Source organism: Bubalus bubalis, chromosome 11 (assembly GCF_019923935.1).
Source record: "Bubalus bubalis isolate 160015118507 breed Murrah chromosome 11, NDDB_SH_1, whole genome shotgun sequence".
In the NCBI taxonomy this organism is placed as follows: domain Eukaryota; kingdom Metazoa; phylum Chordata; class Mammalia; order Artiodactyla; family Bovidae; genus Bubalus; species Bubalus bubalis.
This window is the reverse complement of record NC_059167.1, coordinates 84,864,792-84,888,204: the sequence shown is the minus strand read 5'-3', so window position 1 is coordinate 84,888,204 and position 23,413 is coordinate 84,864,792. Positions and strand designations below refer to the sequence as shown.

General features: G+C 44.5%; 1 protein-coding gene across 3 annotated transcripts in view; it reads left to right on the top strand.

The window, feature by feature from the left end:
* THSD4 (thrombospondin type 1 domain containing 4) overlaps positions 1–23,413 on the top strand; it is a 668,521-nt gene that overhangs the window by 9,287 nt on the left and 635,821 nt on the right. Inside the window, exon 2 of one of the 3 annotated variants that reach the window (XM_044925373.2) lies at positions 3,936–4,138. The exons of the other annotated variants lie outside the window; for them this stretch is intronic. The gene's annotated coding sequence lies outside the window, so the exon portion shown is untranslated. The remainder of the gene's footprint in view (positions 1–3,935; positions 4,139–23,413) is intronic. 3 annotated transcript variants of the gene reach the window in all.

Genomic DNA, 23,413 nt, shown 5'->3' with positions numbered 1-23,413 from the left:
TGGACATGTACTCAGGTCCTGCTTGACTTTGGTGATGTTTTAGTCAAGGCCCAGGGTTTTATTCTGCTTGAAGTTTAAAGGATCTTCTGGCCAGCTAAGGGAGAAGGAACTGCTGTTTATGGATCTCCGTGTCAGGGATTTACCTGTGTGCACTTATTTAATCCTCTCAACAATCCACATGAGCTAGATGTTATTCTTCTTGTTCGATAGCCTAGCCAACTGAGGCTCAGAGAGATTAAGGAAAGTACAGGGGCTCATGCAACAAATGAATGTCAGAATGATATTTGAATTCCAACTCATCTGACTCCAGAATATGTGCTCTGGGGAGAACCAATGGGCCAGGTAGTACCTCACTGTAATTATAACCTGCTGAGAAATGTAAGTATAGCCACTTGAAAGCCTAATTGTAACCCACTTGAAAATTTTAAACATTGAGATATAGTTCCCATACTGCAAAATCCACCATTTTAAAGTACACGTTCAGTGGTCTTTACTTTATTCACAGAGTTGTGCCACTATCACCATGATCTAATTCCAGAATATTTTCAGCACCTCTAAAAGAAACTCCATACTCATTAGAAGTCACTTCCCACTCCTTCCTTTCCCCGCCTGTGGAAACCATGAATCTACCTTCTGTCTCCATGGATTCTGGACATTTTATATAAATGGAATCTTATATTGGGTTGGCCAGAAAGTTTGTTTGGGTTTTCCTGTCCCATCTTATGGAAAAACGTGGAGGAACCTTTTGGCCAACCCAGTCTTCTGTGACTGCTTTCTTTCCCTAAGAATGTTTTCAGGGTTTGTCCATGCTGAAGCTTGTATCAGTGCTCCATTCCTTTTTATTGCTGTGTAACCCACTTAAAATAAAAAGTAAGGCTATTTTGCTTAGAGAAGAGGTGGGGTTACAATTGCAGATGTAACACAAAGCAGTGCTCATTTTTTACTCTGGGCAGGTGTGAAGGAACAGAGTAGGGGGGCAGAGGAGGGTCGGGGCTTGGCTGGGTTCCCATGTCTGGGAAATGCAGGGATGCCCAGCGTCTCTGCTCCAGGCACTCACGCTGCCCTTGGCTTGTGTCTTTGGCCAAATTTACTGAGATGCACCCCGAAGAAGCCATGGGCGTGCCATGGACCCCTGCCTGGGAGAGGTGGGCTAGAGGGTTCTGGAGCTATCTTTACCACAGTCTGCCTGATGTTGGTGCTGTGGAGACATTTTAGCCCCTGTTGTAGTCTGCTGGATTACTTTTAACTCCAGGTGGACCAACCTAGATAGCATATTGAAAAGCAGAGACAGGACTTTGCCAACAAAGGTCCGTCTAGTCAAGGCTATGGTTTTTCCTGTGGTCATGTATGGATGCAAGAGTTGGACTGTGAAGAAGGCCGAATGCCGAAGAATTGATGCTTTTGAACTGTGGTGTTGGAGAAGACTCTTGAGAGTCCCTTGGACTGCAAGGAGATCCAACCAGTCCATTCTGAAGGAGATCAGCCCTGGGATTTCTTTGGAAGCAATGATGCTAAAGCTGAAACTCCAGTACTTTGGCCACCTCATGCGAAGAGTTGACTCATTGGAAAAGACTCTGATGTTGGGAGGGATTGGGGGCAGGAGAAGGGGACGACAGAGGATGAGATGGCTGGATGGCATCACCGACTCGATGGACATGAGTTTGAGTGAACTCCGGGAGATGGTGATGGACAGGGAGGCCTGGCGTGGTGCGATTCATGGGGTCACAAAGAGTTGGACATGACTGAGCGACTGAACTGAACTGAACTGAACTGGACCCCAGTGTCAAGCCCTGATGATGGCACTGCTGATTTGCTTTATAAAAATAATTTATTTACTTCGGCTGTGCTGGGTGTTCATTGCTGTGTGGGCTTTTCTCTAGTTGCAGGGGTTGGGGCTCTTTTCCTGCTGCAGTAACGGGCTTCTCACTGCGGTGGCTCCTCCTCACAGATCGCGGGCTATAGGCTCGTGGGCTTCAGTAGTTGCAAATAGTTGCAACACATGAGCTCAGTTGTGGCACCTGGCCCTAGAGTTCATGGGCTTCAATAGTTGAGGCCCATGGGATTAGTTGCCCCGAGGCATGTGGGACCTTCCTGGACCAGGGATCCAACCCGTGTTTCCTACATTGGCAGGCAGCTTCTTTACCACTAACCACCAGGGAAGCCCCTGGTGGGGGTTCCCTGGGGGTGTGCTTTTAAGTTACCAGATATAACACTTTATTTTTTTCTAATAATGTAGGTAAGGTATATTTATTACAGAAAACTTAGGAAATACAGAAAATACACACACAGAAAAAAATCACCCATAATTCCCCAACCAATAATGACCAGTGCAGGTTCCCTGGGGAACCCCCAGGGAACTGTTACTAGATATAACACTTTTAGTGTTACTAGATATAACACTTTATTTTTTTCTGATTATGTAGGTAAGGTATATTTATTACAGAAAACTTAGGAAATACAGAAAATATACACACAGGAAAAAATCACCCATAATTCCTCAACCAATAATGACCAGTATTTTGAATGTGTATCTTCCTAGTCTCTCTGTCTCTCTCTGTACACACACACACACACACACACACAGAGTTTATAAAATTGGTATTACACTAAACATATTGTTTTGTTCACTCCTCCTTTCACTTAATAATACATCATAAACATTTTCCTTGTGTACTAAATATTCAATGTTCTTCCAAACTATAATTTTTTCAATGGTTGCTGTGTACTTTTAAAATTATTGATGTTTACTTAAACAGTCCCCTATTTTGGACATGTTGGTTGTTTTCAGTTTATCAATATTGTTTATAAATAAAATGGCTTCTTTTATGCATTTTTTGTGCATCTGTTAATGCACAGTGTTGCTTTTGGTACAAAAGATACAAAAACTCTGAAGGTATTTGGTACATATAATCAAACTGGCCTTCCAGAAAGGCTGTTTAATTCCACAACTGTGTTATTTTTTAACTTGAGTTTTACTGTTCATGTAGCTCTGCCAAATATCCCTCCATTCTCCTCCTCCTGCTTCCTCCTCTCTCTTCTTTGCACACACCCCCCCACTTCCCCGCCCCTCCCACCTCCCCGCCAACATATCTGCATAGTCCGCTAACTGCTCACATTGTTTTCTCCTTAGTCTTTGCCTGTATTTTAATTGAAGCATGTCTTTTTGCACACAGTATGATTTTTGTGTTAACATTTCTCTTGACGTAGTCGGGGTTCCCATTTTTAAGCCTTGTGACCGCTCCCGTCATTCTGCCCCATCACGGTCTCCTTTCGCCGTTCCCCATCTTCCTTTACGGATCTAGGTTGTTTGTAGTTTTTTCCTAATGAAAGCATTAGTGCTTACTAAGCTGAATGCCCAGGGTGCTGTTCTGTTCTGGTCTCAGGCTCCGTTTTGGACATTCAGTTCCTGGTCGTGTAATTTACTAGGTCCACAGCAGAAGCTGTTCTAATAACACTCATGCCGCTGAGGGGCCCTCAGAGAACAGGCAGCTGGGAGGCCCAGGTGGGGGAACCCAGAAACAGAGTGGGTGCTTGTTTTGGCCTTCCCTCTTCCTTTCCTTATGAGGTCCTGTTCTTTCCTCAGGCTCACCTCGGAGGAACTCAACACCTCACTGCTACCAGGGATATAAGAGGTGCTGTGGGTTGGGACTTTCCGAGTCCATGCAGGGAAATTATGTCAGTGTTCGTTTGCTGCCCACGTGTGAATGGCATCATGTGACAGGTGGTCTTTTGTGACTGGCCTCTTTCACTAAGCGTAGGGAAGGCCTCTGGGATTGTGTTGCTACGCCTTGCTGATTCTGTGTGGGCCTGGCCATGCCTCTGTTCAGCCTGCTTCCAGTACTTTCTGAGCCCCGACCACCCACAGTTGCCGCACCCTGTGTTTGTAAATGGTGCGGATGCCAGTCCTGACGTTGTCACTTGCTGCCCGTGAACAGCTTAACCTCTCCGAACTCCAGCTTCCTCGTCTCTGACACAGACTGATGATCCCCGTGCCTGCCGCGCGAGAGAGGAGGTGGTGTGTGCAGCGTTTGTTCACTCGTGAAACCGAGGCCTGCGCGAGGCTGTCAGCCCTGGGGCATCTGTCCTCCTTAAGGAGAAAGGAACTGGTGTTCCTGCCTTACAGCCTTGGAGGGGGCAGGTGAGGAGATCCCTGTGGCCAATGTTATTATGCGGGAGGAAGGCAGGGGGGGGGGGCACAGGAGAAAGGCATCAGCGTGACAGAGGTGGGAAGCCCCAGAGACTGAAGCGCCGCACCCTCAAATGGGAGGCTGTGTGGGAGAAGGAAGATGCATAAGCCTGTTTTATGGGAGGGCTGCATTCTTTTGTGTTTTTTTACATATATCCCCTCTGTTTTGGACTCTCATTTATGTCACTACAGAGCATCGAGTAGACTTCTCTGTGCTGCGCACTAGGCTCGCATTAGTTGTCAATTTTATATATAGTGTCAACAGTGTATATATGTCAATCCCAGCCTCCCAGTTCATCTTCCCCGCCCTCACCTTGGTATCCATATATGTCTTCTCTATGTCTGTCTCTATTTCTGCTTTGCAAATAAGGTCATCTGTACCATTTTTCTAGATTCCATGTATATGCATTAATATATGCTATGTGTTTTTCTCTTTCTGACGTACTTTACTCTGTATGGTAGTCTCTAGTTCCGTCCACATCTCTGCAAGTGGCACAGTTTCTTTTTGTGGCTGAGTAATATTCCATTGTATATATGTGTCACATCTTCTTCATCCACTCCTCTGTGGATGGACGTTCAGGTTGCTCCCACGTCCTGGCTATTGTAAATGGTGCTGTAGTGAATACTGGATACATGTATCTGTTTGAATTATAGTTTTCTCTGGATATGTGCCCAGGAGTGGGATTGCTGGGTCATATGATAGTTCTAGTTTTCGTTTTTTAAGGAACCTCCATACTGTTCTCCGTAGTGGCTGTAATCAATTTACATTCCCACCAAGAGTATAAGAGGGTTCCCTTTGCTCCGTACCTAGAGGACTGCGTTCTTGAAAACCTCACGGAATTCAGATCTCTCATCATTCAGACCATGTTTTTTCCCGTAAAATAAATGTACAGAGTGTTCACGGGTGCTTGGTGCATAATTTTGCTTGAACGTGGCTTTTCACAGTGCCCTGCTTATCACCAGTGCTGCGCAGAGGGTTTGCTCATAAGCAGCCCGCTTGGTATCTCAGGATGGGTGTTTGGCTTCCTCAACAGCTGCTGGTGGTGGTTGTCACCCTCATAATCTCAGCGTGTTTTCAGTCCAGCACCATCGAGACCAGAGACCAGCAAGCTTTTTTTGTAAACGGCCAGTTGCAGGCTGTAGGGTCTTTGTTACAACTAATCAGCTCTGCCTTTTGAGCACAAAAGCAGCCATAGTTGATACATAAATGAATGGGCAGTAAAACCTCAGTTATGGACACTGCAATTTGAATTGCATGTAATTTTCACATCATAAAGTAGTATCCTTTCAATATTTGTTGAGCCATTTGAAAATGTGACAAGACCAGGCACTGGGACAGGTTTGGCCCACTGGCCAGAGTTTGCTGACCCCTGGTCTAGATGACTATAATATGTGAAAATTGTCTTCAACTGAGTGAATGTTAAAAAAATAAAAAGAGTAAATGTCAAAGTAGCCCTGTAGTCAACAAAATCACTCATAGACATTCCAGTGCTCATAACAGCATAGCTAAGTTCACAGATTCTATCAAACGATTGTGGGTATTTATGAGCCTGGGTGATACCAATGTAGCCAAGTTATTCTTGTGAATTTTAAAATGTAAATCTTATTGTTTTGAAATTTAGGCATCCAACCAGTTTCTTAATAGTTACATCACTCCATCTCGTGATTCGAATTGCATCCTGTAACATTGTTCACGGTTGTGTACCATGCTGGGCTCTTGCAACCTCTGTCTTCCTCTGGACAGTCTGATGGCCTATGGTAAGGGGTTTGGAACTGCTTCTGGCTGGAATGGCTGTTGCAGAAGCCAGGAGAAGGCACGATGGAGCACCAAGGGGTATGTCTGGTGCGTGGCGAATGTGGGATAAACTTTGTGTCTTCGCCTCCCTTTCTTTTCCTCCCCACCCAAAAGTTCTATATATTTGGTCAGCTCCAAAACATGCTGAGCCTCTTTGAAATTGTTACTTTGGTTCTTTCCACATCCAGTAAAGTCACTAACCTTTTTAAATGGAAACAAAAACAAAGGCTGTTAGAAAGCAGCTTCCCCTCCCAGGTCACCAGCTTTCCCTTGCCGGAGAATAAGCAGTGCTGTGCTGAGACTGCGGCTGGGGCCAGAAGAGAGGCCCCAGGTTTGAGGCAGGCGCCTCCAGCTGGGTGCAGACTCGGCTCTCCAGCCAGGAGAGGGGCGCCTGGCCTGCTGGCTGCTCTGAGGTCCACAGCTCCTGGGTGTATCTTGGTTTCTGAGATTCTAACGGTAGGAAAGCCAGGATCCTCTCCAGATGGGAGACCACCAGCCCCGAAGGTGACGGTGATGCTGTAGTTCTTGGCTCGCGAGTGTGCTTTTGCTGTGTGTGTTGGATGGAAGGCCCGTCTTGAGTAGACGTGTGTTTGTGTTGTTCAGGGGGCTGATGTGCATAACCACGTGTGCTTTCTGGCCTGGGGTCTGGCAGGATGTGAAGAGAGGCAGCCACTACCCTTCGGCTGGTGAGATTTTGCATTGTTATATTGGCAGGGGGCTGGTGTTCTTGCTGTATTTTTGGAACTCTTTGGTGTGTAGACAGGTGGTCTTGGAGCCAGGGGCATGGGTGTTCAGTCCTGACTTTGCCACTGCTTTGCCATTTAGTCTCCAGTAACCCATTCTACTCTGTCTCTGGGGTCACTCATTCCTCACTCCTAAATGAATGATGATAGCCATTTCTGAGCACTCAATTCTCAGTTGAGATACGTGGGGAACCTGGGCCTTCACTCCCACCCAGCAGCAGTAAGATGGCCCGGCCCTGCCCCACTGGGTGGTCAGTAGAGGCCTCGTGGAGAGTCAGGACTCTTCCCACCACCCAGCAGTAACTAGGCCGTGCATTCCCTCCTGCTTCCTGCCCCCGCCCCAGTGTGCCAGTGGAGGCCATGTGAGGCACCGTGACAAGGCCCTCCTACCCCTCCCAGCCAGGAAAGTATTAGTGGAGACGTGCTTGGGAGCTAGAACCTCCTAACCTGCTCAGTGTAACAACGAGTCCCCTGCCCACTCAGCTAGTTGTCTGTGAAGGCCAAGTGGGGAACCTGAACTTCTGTCCCCACCTGACTGTAATGTGGTAGGATTTCCCTTCCTCTGCTGAAGCAGCATCAGAGTAAGCCAGCTAAAATGGAATGTTTAAGTAATTTCTAGAGCCTCGTAAGGAAATAACTAAAATGTCCAGGTTTCAATTAAAAACCACTTGTCACACCAAGACACATGGGGGTCTCAAACTTAATGAGAAGAGACAATCAACTGATGCCAACGCTGAAATGACAGAGATGTGGCAGTTTTCTGACAAAGATATTGAAGCAGTCATCATGAAAATGCTTCAGTGAGCAGATACGAACGTGCTTAAATGAGAAAAAAGGAAGTCTCAGCAAAGAAACAAAAGGCATAAAGAAAAACCAAATGAAAATTTAGAATTGAAGAAGACAATAACTGAAAAAAAATCTCACTGGATGGGCTAAACAGCAAAATGGAGATGAATCAGTGAATTTGAAGATATAACCATAAAATTCCCCAATCTGATCAACAGAGAGAAAAATAGATGAGTGGAAGAAAAGAAGAACAGATTCTCAGGGACCTGTAGGACTAACAAAAGATCTAACATTTTGTGTCTTTGAAATCCCAGTAGAGAGGAAAGAGGATGGGAATGAAAAAGTTCTCAATGAACTTATTGCTGAAAACTTCTTGAGGTTAGGAAGGTCTCTAGATTCAAGGAGCTTAGTAAATTCCGAACAGGATAAACCCAAAGAAATCCATACCAAAATATGTCTATACTCATATTTCTGAAAATAATGTTGAAAAGAAAGAAAGTAGGAAGAATCAGGGGGCTTCCCTGGTGGTCCAGTGGTTAAGTATCTGCCTTGCAATGCAAGGGACACTTGTTCAATCCCTGGTCCAGGAAGATTCCACATGCCATGGGTCAATGAAGCCCATGCACCTAGAGCCTGTGCTCCACAACAAGAGAAGTCACTGAACTGAGAAGCCCACCACAACAAAGTAGCCCCCGCTTGTTGCAACTAGAGAAAGCCTTCATGCAGCAACAAAGACCCACCACAGTCAAAAACAAATTAAATAAATAAATAAATCTAAAAAAAAAAAGATAGTAGAAGGAATCAGTCTTCTGGGTTTCAAGACTTAGCGCTAAAATAATCGAGACCGTGTGGTGTTGGCAAAGGACAAAATAGAGGACCCAGAAGTGTGCGCATCTGATTTTTGGTAAAGGTGCATAGGGGAAGTGGAAGAAACACTAACTGCCGTGATCTGGATGATGATTTGAAGAGGCTGGTAGAAGATGGAGAGCAGAGGGGAAGGTTTATCTGAGAGATAATGCAAATGCAGAATTGAGAGCTGGTGAGAGATGGGGCCTAAGGCTCACTGGAGGGGGAATCACAGAAGCCCAGGCAGGCTTTGAGCTTTATTCATTGGAAGAATAGGAAGAATAATGATACCAGGATTTCCCCTGCTGGTGGTCCGGTGGTTAAGAATCTGACTTGAAATGCTGGAAATGTGGGTTCCACCCTTGGTTAGGGAACTAAGATGCCACATGCCGTGGAGCAGCTGAGCCTGTGCCTCTCAACTAGAGAATCTGTGCACTGCAACGAAAGGTCCCACGTGACTCTGAAGATCCTGTGTGCCACAACTAAGACCCGATGCAGCCAAATACAAAAATTAATATTAAAAAAAAAGAATAGTTACACCACCACCAAAGCAGGAAAGGGTGGCAGAAAGAGGGCTTGGTGTGGAAGTGGTGACCAGGTCCAAGTCCTTTTATTATTCATCTTGGGTGGGCCACCACCAGCAGGTGGAAACTAGAAATTCAGGAAAGCATCTGAATGAGAGGGTAGGTCTCATGTTGGGTTTTTGAGACCTCATCGTGAGATAATTATCAAAGAGGTCAGAGTGTAAGAGTCCTTACCCAGTGTACACAGCTCATTAGTGGGGGGTGGGTTATGATTGATACTTTTCTATGCTTGTTTGGGTCACAAGGAAAGTCAGTGAGGCAGACAGAGGAGACAGGCAGGGAATAGACTTGCATGGCCTCTGATGATGGGGTTCAAGAAAAAGGGTACAGTAACAGTTTTATTCTTCCTAAACCCAGTTGCCTTTTATTGTCCCCTTGACCTCTGGGTGACTTTTGACTTCAATGACTTGCCTCTCTTGGTTTCCTTGAAAATATTTCCTAATTCGCAAGATGGCCGTCTGGTTTGCATTATCATCATCTTTTAATCACAGCACCCGATTTCAGCTTTACCTAATACCAGCCTATCACAAAACTGTGTCAAGGAAATAGGACTAATTTGCTGGGTTTCTGTTTCCCTCCGTAAGGATATATGGAGCCTTTCAGCCTACACTGCACAGCAGTGATTGCTACAAATCATTGACTAGATTTCTATCGCTTAAAAAAATAATGACATAACTCAAATGTGCCGAGCAGGAAAAGGCAAATCCTTTCCTCTGATGTTCAGAAGCACCAAGGGCAGAGTGTGTGGCTGGCTGATTTATGGCGGTCGAGGCACATGGAGCCAGGATGTGTTCTGGACGGGCATGTGTGGGGGGGCACTGAGATGACATTCTGGATTCAAGGCCAAAGCAGTAGTGGAGTGAACACGCAGAGCACAACCTCACGCATACCAGCTCCCCTGGCCAGACCCAGGCTGCAACCTGTGTCTCGTACCTGGTGAATGTGAACACAGACAGCTCTCCAGGAAATGTGTATCAGGGGACCTGAGAGGCAACTTAGTGGAGTGCCGAGACAAGCCAGGTGACCTTGGTTTTCATCACGCTTCTGCTCCTTACTAGGGGCGTATTGCTTCTGGTGACCTTGGGCACAGTGCTTCACTGCTCGAAGCCTCAGTTTCCTCCTCTGTAAAATGGGCATATCGGTAGCACCTGCCTCATAAAATAATGTTCGAAAAGTGTTCAGTGCAAGCTGTCATGTATTACACACTCATTAAAAATCAAAAATCTCTAGTCTGAGCTCTGTGTCTAGTTAGCTGTGATACTTTGTAACAGTCATCTGGTTTCGTTGAGCATCAGTTTATTCATCTGTGAATCACGACTAAAAAAATGATGGATTTGGAGAGTTGGGTTAGAATGTCCCAGTTTTTGTGTGCTTTGTGATTTTGTGATGAGATGCCGATCAGAAAGCCACAAAGGAAATGACTGATAGACTTAAAGACTGTGACAACACTGTTAATTGTTTGTACCGCGAAACAGAAATAAAAAGTAAATAAAAAATTAAAAAATAAATAAAACAGTGCTTCCTCACAGCATTCAACTGTCATAAATCCCCTCCCCCAAGGTTCTGACTCTTAATACTGGAGAGAAGTCTACATTGGGTTAAGAAATCACATAAATAAATATTGTGACAAAAAGTAAATAAAATAGGTAACTAACAAGTTGACAAAGGCCTTATTGACTATGCCAAAGCTTTTGACTGTGTGGATCACAACAAACTGTGGAAAATTCTTAAAGAGATGGGAATACCAGACCACCTGACCTGCCTCCTGAGATATCTGTATGCAGGTCAAGAAGCAACAGTTAGAACCGGACATGGAACAACAGACTGGTTCCAAATTGGGAAAGGGGTACATCAAGGCTATATATTGTCACCCTGCTTATTTAACTTCTATGCAGAGTACATCATGAGAAACACTGGACTGGAGGAAGCACAAGCTGGGATCAAGATTGCTGGGAGAAATACCAATAACATCAGATATGCAGATGACACCACCCTTATGGCAGAAAGTGAAGAACTAAAGAGCCTCTTGATGAAAGTGAAAGAGGAGAGTGAAAATGTTGGCTTAAAGCTCAACATTCAGAAAATGAAGATCATGGCATCTGGTCCCATCACTTCATGGGAAATAGATGGGAAAACAGTGGAAACAGTAAGAGAGTTTATTTTCTTAGGCTCCAAAATCACTACAGATGGTGACTGCAGCCATAAAATTAAAACACACTTGCTCCTTGAAAGAAAAGCTATGACCAACCTAGACAGCATATTAAAAAGCAGAGACATTACTTTGCCAACAAAAGTCCATCTTGTCAAAGCTATGATTTTTTCAGTAGTTATGTATGGATGTGAGAGTTGGACGATAAAGAAAGCTGACTGCTGGAAAATTGATGCTTTTGAACTGTGGTGTTGGAGAAGACTCTTGAGAGTCCCTTGGACTGCAAGGAGGTCCAGACAGTCCATTCTAAAGGAAATCGGTCCTGAATATTCATTGGAAGGACTGATGTTGAAGCTGAAACTCCAATACTTTGGCCATCTGATTCGAAGAATTGACTCATTGGAAAAGACGCTGATGCTGGGAAAGATTGAAGGCAGGAAGAGAAGGGGATGACAGAGGATGAGATGGTTAGGTGGCATCACTGACTCGATGGACATGAGTTTGAGTAAGCTGCGGGAGTTGATGATGGACAGGGAAGCCTGACATGCCGCAGTCCTTGGAGTCGCAAAGAGTTGGACGTGACTGAGCGACTGAACTGAACTAACAAGGATCTACTGTATGGCAGGAAAAAAAAAGAAAACTTATTTCCATAAAAGTTATAAGCAAAATTAAAAGACAAAAATCAAACTGAAAGAACTTGAGAAAATAAGAGTCAGTGTCCTCAATATAGAAAGTGCTTCTTAAAACTCAACTGAAAACATTATGAACTCAACAGAAAAACTGGCAAAATGCACAGGATAGTGCACATGGATAATAAAAATGAAAATCTGTTCCAACTTTACTAATAATCAAAGGAAATACAGTTAAAATGACTTTTTTTTTTTCACCTATTGTGACTAACACATTGATGCCCATCCTGTACCAGGAAAAGTCATTTACTCAAAAGTTTCCTCCTGGGAATGTGGACAGACCACCTTCCTACAGGCTCTGCAGTTAGGTGTGGCCATATGACTAATGGAATAGGAGAGTGGCGGTGACTTAAATTACCTCTGTGAAGCTGTCAGCTCAGTCTCGCATGCTTTCCCTTTTCCCTTGTTTGTTCACTGAATGGAAAGTGGGAAAAAAAAAGAAAACCAGTGGAGGATTCTGGGGCCCTAGACAATGGTGACGTCCTTAGGTGAAAGGAGACTGGCTCCTTGGATGCCTGCATGCCTGTGTGGAGCCGAATGCCCCTGCCAACCCACATCAGATAATGAATTGAGCAAAAACTTTTTGTGTGTTAAGCCTTTGAAACTCTGGAATGGCTTGTTGTAGCTACTTGCTTACCCTAACTAACTATGCATCAAATTGGAAACTATTATAATGCTAACATTATTGGCAAGTGTGTTGATTTTACCCATTTCAGTGGGATTTTAGGTGGACACACTCTTTTTTAAAACAATTCATATGTAAGAAGGATTTTAAATAGTTATACCTTTTGGCTTAGTGATTCTGGTTTTAGGAATCTACTGTAAGGATCTAAACAGAGAAACAGGTAAAGAATTTCCTATAAGGATATTTGTCACAGATTCCAACAATAAAAGAATTCCTTAGACAATGTTATCTGGCTTCCATGGGGTGAACTATTAAACAGTGATTAAAATATTTTAATATTCTATACTAAAATATAGAATATATACTTATATATGTAGTCTATATATCACTTATTAATATATACTTATGCATAATCTTTATATTACTTATTAATATTTACTTATGTATGTTCACTCAAACTCACGTCCATCGAGTCAGTGATGCCATCCAGCCATCTAATCCTCTGTCGTGAGTTTGAGTGAACTCCGGGAGTTGGTGATGGACAGGGAGGCCTGGCGTGCTGTGATTCATGGGGTCACAAAGAGTTGGACACGACTGAGCGACTGAACTAAACTGAACTGAACTATGTATGTTATCTATATGTTCTATATATAATCACTTAAATAGTTTTGCATTTATTTTTCATTTTAAATCATAAGCATTTTATTAGTAACATTCATAAATATTTTAATCACTGTGTAATAGTTAACCCCATGGAAGTCAGATAACATATGTAAGAAATTCCTTTATTGTTGGAATCTGTGATGAATGTCTTTGTAGGAAAGTCTTTACCCGTTTCTCTGCTTAGGTCCTTATACTAGATTCCTAAAGCCAGAATCACTAAGCCAAAAGGTATAACTATTTAACATCCTTCTTACTTATGGGTTGTTTTCAAAGAGTGTATCCACCTGCCCTGGGGACTCAGATGGTAAAGAATCTGCCTGCAATATGGGACACCTGGATTCGATCCCTGAGTCAGAAAAATCCCCTGGAGAAGGGAATAGCTACCCACTTCAGTGTTCTTGTTTGAAGAATTTCATGGACGGAGGAGCCTGACAGGCACAGTCTATGGGGTTGCAAAGAGTCATACGTGACTGAGTGACTAACACTTCCACTTCGTGTAAAATTATTAAGCATAGAAACAAACACCAGAAGGAAAAACACCCAAAACATTGAGTGGCTAACCAGGATTGTGAGGTTATGAGTAATTATCACTTTTCTCTTTATGTTTCCCTGTCGTTTTCAATTTTTCTTCAATAAACACGTACAGTTTTATAAACATCTTTTTTTCTAAGTGTTCCACACAGCCGTTAAGTCTCACCTAGACCCACCTTATGGGTAAAAATGATGCTTGTTGTCTGTGAGTTTGTTCTGTTAGTACACTTGGCACACCCGCCTTACCTGATGTGTGTGTGTGTGTGTGTGTGTGTGTATACACAGATGTACACAGGTGATTGCCAGAGGGCCAAGGGCCATTTGTGGATGTCAGGACCTGGACCTTATAGCAAAAGGAGAGAAAGTGGGCCAGAAGGGTAGCTCAGCCTGAGCCAGAGCAGCCCTTAGTCCCATGGCCACCTGCCTTCGATCAAAAGTGGCTGGAAAATATATTGCTTTTTGCAATGAGATGGCTCATCATCTTGGAGAAGGCTTGGGTAGCACGTCAGAAAATCTGTGGTTCTTGTGCAGAGCTCAGGCTGTGGAAGTCTGACCTTGTTTCCTTCAATGTCTACAACCCAGGGATTACAAATCATTCTTGGCAGAGAATGCTGGGGAGGGGTTGAATTCTGAGCAGGGAGGAATATGGAGTCTGTCTGTAGGTATCTTTGATTCCTAGTGAGAGTGGCCTGCATCCCTTTACAGTTCACTATGATGTGTGTCTGAAGAGAGCAGAGAATGTCATTGATGGTGTTAATTTCAGAAACAGTTATAGTTATTACAAAGCAGTAGAGTCTCTATTCAGACTGTAGGCTGGGCATCAGTACATTTGGAATGTATTACAATCATGCCTGAAGAGAAGGCCCTCCAAGTGAGATTGAATGTAAGTTCTTCCTGTTGTCACAGAACACCTACTGGGCCCCGAAGTGCTGTTCTAGGAGCCAAGAATATAAAAAATAATTCCTTGAGAAAAGTCTTTACCCTTCTGTAGTGTCCTGTTATGGGGAGGAAAGGAAAGCACCAATCATAATGATACACGGTGACAATTGCTGGGTTGGAGCTCTGATGTGATACCTACACAGAAGTAGAGAAATTCAACCAGGTTTATCAAGTGCTGTAAATCAAATGACTAAGTAAGTAATATTTGGACAAGAGAAAGCACTCTTACTCCAAATACATTTCTCCCTTTTATCTGCAGTATCATGTCATCTGAAATTGAAAAAGCAACTCTATACAGAAGCAGGAACAAATGGCTCATTTATTGAAAATATCTTGCCTGCCTGATATTTCTACCCTAGACTGTTTTCCTGGGTTACCTGGGAAACATTTTTTAGGAGTGAAAACAAATATACACCACATTAATCTCAATGACTGTGAAAATGATGTAGTTTGCCTTGAAATCCTTGACTAATCCATGCTGATTACCTAGTTTCTCCAGGGAAGAAAGGAGAACTAAGGTGATTTCTTTAATGAGTTAGCAAAAACCTGCTCTCATGTGTTTGCTTAAAAGTATCCAGGGAGTTTTAAGATCTTCTCAACATTTTTTCTTAATTCCAATTCTCTGGCTTTTCAGGATGCCCTGGGCAAGCCAGATGATTTGCAGAATGGAGGTTCAGTGGGAAGAAATGAGTTCTGTGGCTGAGTTTCAATATGATGTGGAAGAAGGATAGGCTTTGCAAGGGGTAGGAGAAAAGACCAAAGATAGAGAGCAGAGGGAATGTCTGGGGCCCATCTCTCTGGCTGGCCTCAGCCCAGTAGGGTGATGCTGGAAATGTTACCGGGCCTGGGGCCCCCAAGGTCTGTTTTCCTCAATACCCTGGGCTTCCATGGTGACTCAGACGGTAAAGAATCCACCTGCAATTTGGGAGACCTGGGTTCGATCCCTGGGTTGGGAAGATCCCCTGGAGGAGGGCATGGCAACCCACTCCAGTATTCTTGCCTGGAGAATCCCCATGGACAGAGGAGCCTGGCAGGCTACAGTCCATGGGGTCACAAAGAGTCAGACACGACTGAGAGACTAAACACAGCAGAGCACAGCACTGCAGCCTGGGGCAGGATTTCCTGAAAGGGCTGTGGCGAATGATGATGGCCAGCAGAGGGCTTGGGAGGGTTGGACCTGCTGTGGAGGCAGCACGCATCTGCAGTGGCCTGGTGCCTTCATTCTGTCTCAAGGGCAGTCTGTAGCAATTCATTAAGCACCTGGCAATTCAGTAAAAGTCTGTTGGAGACACACACCATTCATCCTTCATTCATTCATCAAGCTTTTATTGCATAGCCACTGTGTACCAGGCAAAGATGAGCAAAGATGTAAAGATGAATAAACTTATTCCTGGCCTTGCGAAGCTCCCCGGCCAGTGAGGGAGAAGCATAAACAGAGCATAGAGCAAGCATGCCTAACATCTCTGTTAAAAGAGATGATAATCCATTCTCTTGTAAGCGTCTAGCTTACAAGCTTCTAGCTTCTGTCCTGTACCTCCCATTGTTGGCTGGCAAATTTGCCCACCTGGTTGTTAATGGTGACTCTTCAAAGGATATTCCTCTCTCAAAAAGAATAATGTAAGTGCTAACAGTAAAAGTCCACTGTGATATTTACTTTTTTGGACTGTTGGCATTCCTTTTGCCTGTACCAGCCATTGGTCACTGTCTTGGGTAAAGTGTCATTGTGAAAGAAATATTTATTTATGTATTTGTGTATCAGGGTTTCCCTTGTGGCTCAGCTGGTAAAGAATCTGCCTGCAATGCAGGAGACTTGGGTTTGATCCCTGGATTGGGAAGATCCCGTGGAGAAGGGAAAGGCTGCCCACTCCAGTATTCTGGCCTAGAGAATTCCATGGACTGTATAGTCCATGGGGTTGCAAAGAGTCCGACACAAGTGAGCGACTTTCACTTTCACTTTTGTGTATTTATTTGGCTGCCTTGATAAAAGTTTAAGATCCTCAAGGGCAGGGATCCCCCACCCCTTGTCATATGTACTCTCTTGCATGAAGCTTCCTAACCCAAGAGGTATTGAAAGCTCATTAGCTGGTAACCTATATGCCCCCATACAAATACTCAAGGATGATCTCAGGATGACTGGTCCCAGCCCTACAGAAGACGTGGGACCACTCTGCTGTGTTGGGACTTGAGGAATCCAACGTACCTATTGAGACTTAGAATGTTCCTTTAACTCTAGATGACACCAGGGAGAAGACAGCAGCAGATGCAACCTCCGTTTTGCTCCTTTAAGCTGGCACTGTTTGTGTGTGGATAGCAAGCAGCATCAAATGATGGTTACGTGCATAAACTCTGGGCTCAGGCTGCCTGGGTTGTATTGTGACTTTCCCACCTGCTAGCTGGGTGACTTTGGGAGAGTTATTTGACTTCTTGGCACCTCCATTTCTCAATAATACCTCTTTCATGGGGTTGTTATAAGAATAGAATGAGTGAATATGAAATTCTCAGAATACCATATGACACATGGCACCCACTCAATAGGTGTTTGTTAGAGTTCCCAGCTATATTATTATTATCTGAAATAATAGATTATTACATTGCTCATCTTGGCTCACTTTGCTCTAAGTGATGTTCATGGCACAGTCAAGTCATGTCTTGAAATGTTTCATCTCCTAGCAAAATAGGTGAGATACACCCAGTCCCCTTGGGGGTGGCATCTATCCTTCCATTCATTCATTTATTGAGTGTCCAGCTATGATTCTCTGCTACGTGGGAGGCAGTGATTTTAATAAAGTGAAAAGAGGAGAAACCCTGTGGTTGGTGGTCTGTCTTCAAGTCCAAGCCCTATCCTCTACCCATCGCGTGGTCTCAGTTTTGCTGTGAGAATTAAATCACATGCTTATGTTGTGTATCTGATGCGTAGTAAAAGTTGATTCCTGGCATTGACTTTTCTTCCACTTTTCTTATAATTTAAGACAGAGGTGGGTTGGATGCCCTGATGTTGGGAGCTGACACCTGGTACTCTGGTCCACAGACAACCGGGCCTCAGGTAGGGGCGCAGTACACAGCGGGCCAGACTTCTAAGAGAGGACAGTTCTGTTAGAAGACACAGGCAGGGCAGGAGAAGGTGATGTTGGCATTTTTGATGAAGACAGGACAGGGCAGGATGGAGGCTCCAGCATATCAGGACCCTCGGGGGCAACTTTCACAGAGGAATAGGTAGGTTCTGAGACTCGTCCTCACTCATGATCCTCCTGGGTGCTGACTTGGAATCTAAATGGCCCCTCTCTCTGAAACCTCTGGCTCTCATTCCTGCACTGGTGAGTCACTTCCTCTCCCCAGGGACTAGGGCCTTTGTTTGTCTGGGTGGTGGTGTTCCCTTGTGGGAATTCCCTTGTGGGGGGATGGGAGGGGGACTGGCTTGTCTGTGGTTGGGATGTGGCTACAAGGTGGTCTCACTGAACCCAAACCTGAGAGGCTGAGCAGATGCTTCTTTCTGGGGTACGCTGAAATCAGAGAGGGGGATCTTCCAGGGGTTCTGCAGGCCAGGAGGAGAAGGGGCAGGAAGGATGCTCAGAGGTGGACTGTAAGAAAGGGCAGCACAGCTGTGCCAGTGCCTAGGGCACGGTGACCCATCCTGAGTCACATCTCTCCTGGCCTTCTTTCCATCCTCTCGTCCCCAGCCTTCGCACCTGCTGCCACATCCTCCCCACCCTCGAGGTCTTGGGGCCTGTGACTTTGGCCTGAGCCATGTCACGTGCCTGGTCCAGCCTTCGTGCAAGCTCTCTGTAGAAAGGAGAGCCGGCGGGGCTTCCAGCCCCCAGGGAGCATATATTCCAACAGAAACTAGATTGTATAATTATTTTTTGTTCACTGTCAAGAAAGGTTATAAATCAACAGGAGCAAACCCCCAAAGGCGACTCACTCCACAGACAGCGTGTTTACTCAGTCCTGGAGCTGTGGCCAAGTGGGTTTTTGGGAAACTTCACTTTCATCAGGTCCCTCCCCACTCCAGAACCTACAAGGGCTCTTTCTCATCCATCTCATCAGAATTCTCCTGGCATTTCCCAGAGCTTGGGTAACATGTCTTGGCTCCATCTTCACGATTTTATTCCCCCCATCACAGCGAGAATCCCGCAATGCCTTCTGATCCACCAGAGCCAGGGTTTCTAAACTTTTCTGACCAGGAGTCTCAGTGAGACATACTCACTTAGCTTCACTGTGTGTGATAAACACTGCTATTTTCTCTTTCATTTAAAAAGGTGCAGGTCATGACTCACGCAATTGATTTCATGACAGACTAATGGGTCATGACCCACAGTTTGAAAAGCAGAACTGATTTCACACATACTAATCATGGTAGCATGTCCAAGCTTGTACTGTTCACCACAGGACAGGCCACAGGCCAGTCAATGGAGAGTTTTTGGGGCAAGGAATAGTGACTTTATTTGGAAAGCTGGTGGACTAATATCCCAAAGAACCATCTTGCCCAGGTTTGGATGCTAGTTTCTTTTATAGAACAAAGAAGGGGAGGTGAAGAGGTAAAGCAAAAAGGGTTATCGCTGTTTAGTCACTGAGTTGTGTCCGACTCTTGTGACCCCACAGACAATAACCTGCCAGGCTTCTCTGTCCATGGGATTTCTCAAGCAAAGATACTGGAGTGGATTGCCATTTCCTTCTCCAGGGGATCTTCCTGACACAGGGATCAAACCCGCATAACCTGCATTGCAGGCAGATTCTTTACCACCGACCCACTAGGGAAGCCTTCCAAAAGGGTGACAAGTTGTTGGAATGATTTCCTGGTTCCAGCCAGACTCCAGAGGGCATGTGTTAGTTTCTTCCTTCCTGTAGCTATTCACAGGTGGGCCTGTTCAGGAGGTTTCCTGTGAGCTAAACAAAGGTATTTTAGCTTAATGCTCAGGTGTGGGAGGCAAGGTTCCCCGAGATGGACCATTATGTACACTTTAAACTATAGGCAACATCCCTTGAGTGATTAACTTGTAGCAAAAGCAATATAGTGCAAAAGTTAAGAGAGAAAGATCCAACATGGAGTCAGATTTGTTATTCCCTATTATAGTCATGGAAACCCAAGTGGACGCCAGGACACGCTCACCAACCATCTCAGGAGATAAAAGTGACCAGTCACATCTGACAAAAAGTTGGTCAAAAAACATTCAAGAGTAGTGGCCACCACAAATTTTTTTTGATTGCACCCCATCCGTAAAAAATGTTTCAGCATATAGCACTGGTCTATGTTTGGTTATTTTTTTAACCTACCAGTGTATGATGTGACCACACAAAACATACACTCAAAATGGAAATTTTAAAAGGGTGGCATAAAGATGAAAGGAACTGTATTTTAAAATGACATGCTAATCGTGTTGGCTTCCTTCTGTTATCAGCAAATATCCAAAGGCAAAATATACAAAAAGAACGAGGCTCATGGTTATCAGCAGCAGCTGTAAATCTATTTTCAAACTGTTTTGATGATTTAAGATGTTTTTCTGGTTGACTTCGTGTCAGATTTGGAAACCACTGCTTTGTATCACACCCTCTTTCCTCAACGTTGCCCTTCTTTTCCTGACAAAACCAGAAAAGCTCCATTAGCATCTCCTTTGCTACTTCTGTCCACCAGAAATCTGGGGGGAGTCACTTTTGCCACCTCCTTCCCTTGCCCACCTCAGCTAGCCATTTACCACCTTCTGGGGACTTTATTACTCAGCAGAGGATCGGCTCTCCCTGTGTTCTCCTTCAATTGCTACGTTCCTGCCTTGCTGCCTCCTCCTTCCTCCCAGATCTTCACACACCTTTCATGTGTGATTCCCTCTCCCGGGAGTGCCCCCTCCCTTTTCACCTGACTGATCCTACTCCCCCCTCAAAACCCAGCATAAAGGCCTTCTTCAGAGGGACTGTCTCTGACCACTGTCCAGTATACTTTCTGAGGCACCTGCACTTTCTTCCATGGCTCTTATCACAGTTTTATTTTTATACTTATTTATGCTTCACCTTCTTACAGGTGTGCAGCCCTCTAGCATCTAGATTATATCAAGTTGGCCAAAAAGTTCATTCAGGTTTTTTTCTGTTACATCTTATGGAAGAACTCAAATAAAATTTTTGGCCAACCCAGTAATTTCCTTCAGGGCAGGGACCAAGCCTGATGTGTGTGTGTGTGAGAGAGAAAGAGAGTGGGTATTTAGCATCCATATCATGGACTCTCAATAAATATTTAATACTCACAACAACTGTATTACAGATAGTACCCCCATTTTACAGATGAGGAAGTTGAAAGTCTAAAAGGTTAATTGCCTGAGGTCACCTGGTTAATAAGTGGGAACGTTGGCCCTCGATCCAGGTCTTTCAGGCTGTAGTGTACACTCTTGCCAACCCCTCTGGATTGTTCTTTTGTAACCCCCACAGGCTCTAAGGACTGATTTTCAGTCCTACCTTCTTTGTTGATACTAGCTCCCCAGTGATTCTCCTCCTGAACTAGCTCCATTTATGCTCAGGGTATCTGCATCACACTCTTTACCCTAAGTTATTCTGGATGACTCTGACCTTTTCCCACACAATTTCACGTCCCTAAAACTTATCCACATTTTAAGTTGGAAACAAAGACTCTGCATTGCCTCATCTTCTCCTGAATTCCATAGCACCTTGGAAAGAACCTGAGTGCCCCAAATACTAAGTAAATAATTACTGATTAGTTGATCATTATCAAGAGCTTGGCAGAGATTTCATCTGACTCCCAAGTTAAATCCCGTCTTTGTGCATATCCGCTTCCCAGCCAAGAGTAAGAAGACCATGCCTCGGATTCAGAGGAGTTTTAACTGTCCCAATTTGCACTTGTTGGCCTTCTTCCTGGTGGATCTCAGTGTAACTTTTGGCTGAGACCCAGGAATTTAAGGGTCCTCAATATCATGAGTAATTTCATGAGTTGCTGATGGCTAATTAGGGGTGATTACAGTCAAGAGATTTGACTGTCTTAATAACCCCCAGAAATGGCTGGTGGTGACTTTAAACATCTTGATTATTTTCCCCTGCAAATGGAATTTTCTGATTCTTCAGTCTTTTCATAAGTCCTTGTAATTTATCCCCCACCTCGCCCTTCTAGTGAAAAGGAAATGTGAAGTCCTGAGGAGAATTTGGAAACCAATGATTTTGGAAAACTCTGGCTTTATTAATGAGGACTCCTGGGCACACCTTGAAACCCTGCTTCATTTCTTTGTCTTTCCCTGGGAGGAGGTGTGTGAGGAGAGGAGTCTGGACCACGATTTTTCTCCCCAAGTTCCATTACATTCCAACCCAGCCTCCCATCCCAGGCTGTCTGATGCTATTTATAATGTACCTTTGAAACCATTGCCTCATTTGATGATGTTAAGAAATTGTGTTTAGTGCAATTTTCTGAATGGAGTAGTGTTTGTAGGTGAGGGGTTTTACCTTCGTGTTGTCACTGTGACAACAGACTTGATGTTACTTGACCTCTTCCTGCATCGGTATCTTCAGAGATACTTTTACTTTTTTCAGGGTTTTTTTTTTTTTTTTTTTTTGCCATAATGTGCAGGATCTGAGTCCCTGACCAGAGATTGAAAACAGGCCCAGTGCAATGAAAGCGCTGAGTTCTAACCACTGGAGTGCCGGGGAATTCCCCAGAGCTACTTTTAATTGAGCATCCTCTGTTCTAGGCACTGGGCTAAGCATATGACAGTGTCCACTCATTTAATATTCACAACCTGCCTCGGTTCTTTAGGATATATTTTTTGAACAGGTTTTATTCTTTTTTCCTGTTTTGTTGTTTTTGTCCGTAGCACATGGCGTGTAGGATCTTAGTTCCCCGACCAGAGACTGAACCCGCTGCCTCTCTGTGTGGAAGCACGGAGTCCTGACCACTGGACCACCAGGGAAGTCCTGAACAGTTTTATTGAGATGTAATTCACATGCCATATACTTTGCCGATTTAACGTGTAGAATTAAACTTTTTTTTTTAGTGTGTTCACAAAACTCCACAGCCATCATCAGAATCTAACTTTAGCACATTTTTGTCACCTCAGGCGGAATCCTCACACCCTCGAAGTAGCCCCTCTCCACCCTCCTCACCTTGGTAATCACGAATGTATTTTTTTTTTTGTCTCTATAGATTTCCCTGTTCTGAACACTTCCTGTAAATGGAATCATAACAATACATGAAAATGAAAGTGAAAGTGAAGTCGCTCAGTCGTGTCTGGCTCTTTTCGACCCCATGGATGGTAGCTTACCAGGATCCTCCGTCCATGGGATTTTCCAGGCAAGAGTACTGGAGTGGGTTGCTGTTTCCTTCTCCAGGGGATCAAACCCGGCTCTCCCGCATTGTAGGCAGACACTTTACTGTCTGAGCCACCAGGGAAGTCCACTAGGATCACTCTAGTGGCTCAGACGGTAAAGCGTCTGTCTGCTATGCAGAAGACCCAGGTTCGATCCCTGGGTTGGGAAGATCCCCTGGAGAAGGAAATGGCAGCCCACTCCAGTATTCTTGCCTGGAAAATCCCATGGATCTCGGAGCCTGGTAGGCTACTGTCCATGGGTTCGCAAAGAGTCGGACACGTCTGAGCGACTTCACTTTCTATACAATACGTAGCCTTTTGTATTTCACTTGTGTGATGTTGTCAAGGTTTGTCAGTATCCAGACGCCATTTCTCTTTGTGTTTAGGCAGTATTTTTACCCCTACTCTACAGGTGGAGTAACCAGGACACAGAGGTGACAGGACTTTCTAATGGGTCAAGTAGCCTTTATGGATGGAACAAGATTTCCAGTGCACATTTGCCTACTGACAACTCTGCTGTTAGCCTGGACTCTGAAGTAGTCATACTGATGGTAGCTTATTAAACATCTTCTATGGCTCACTGTGC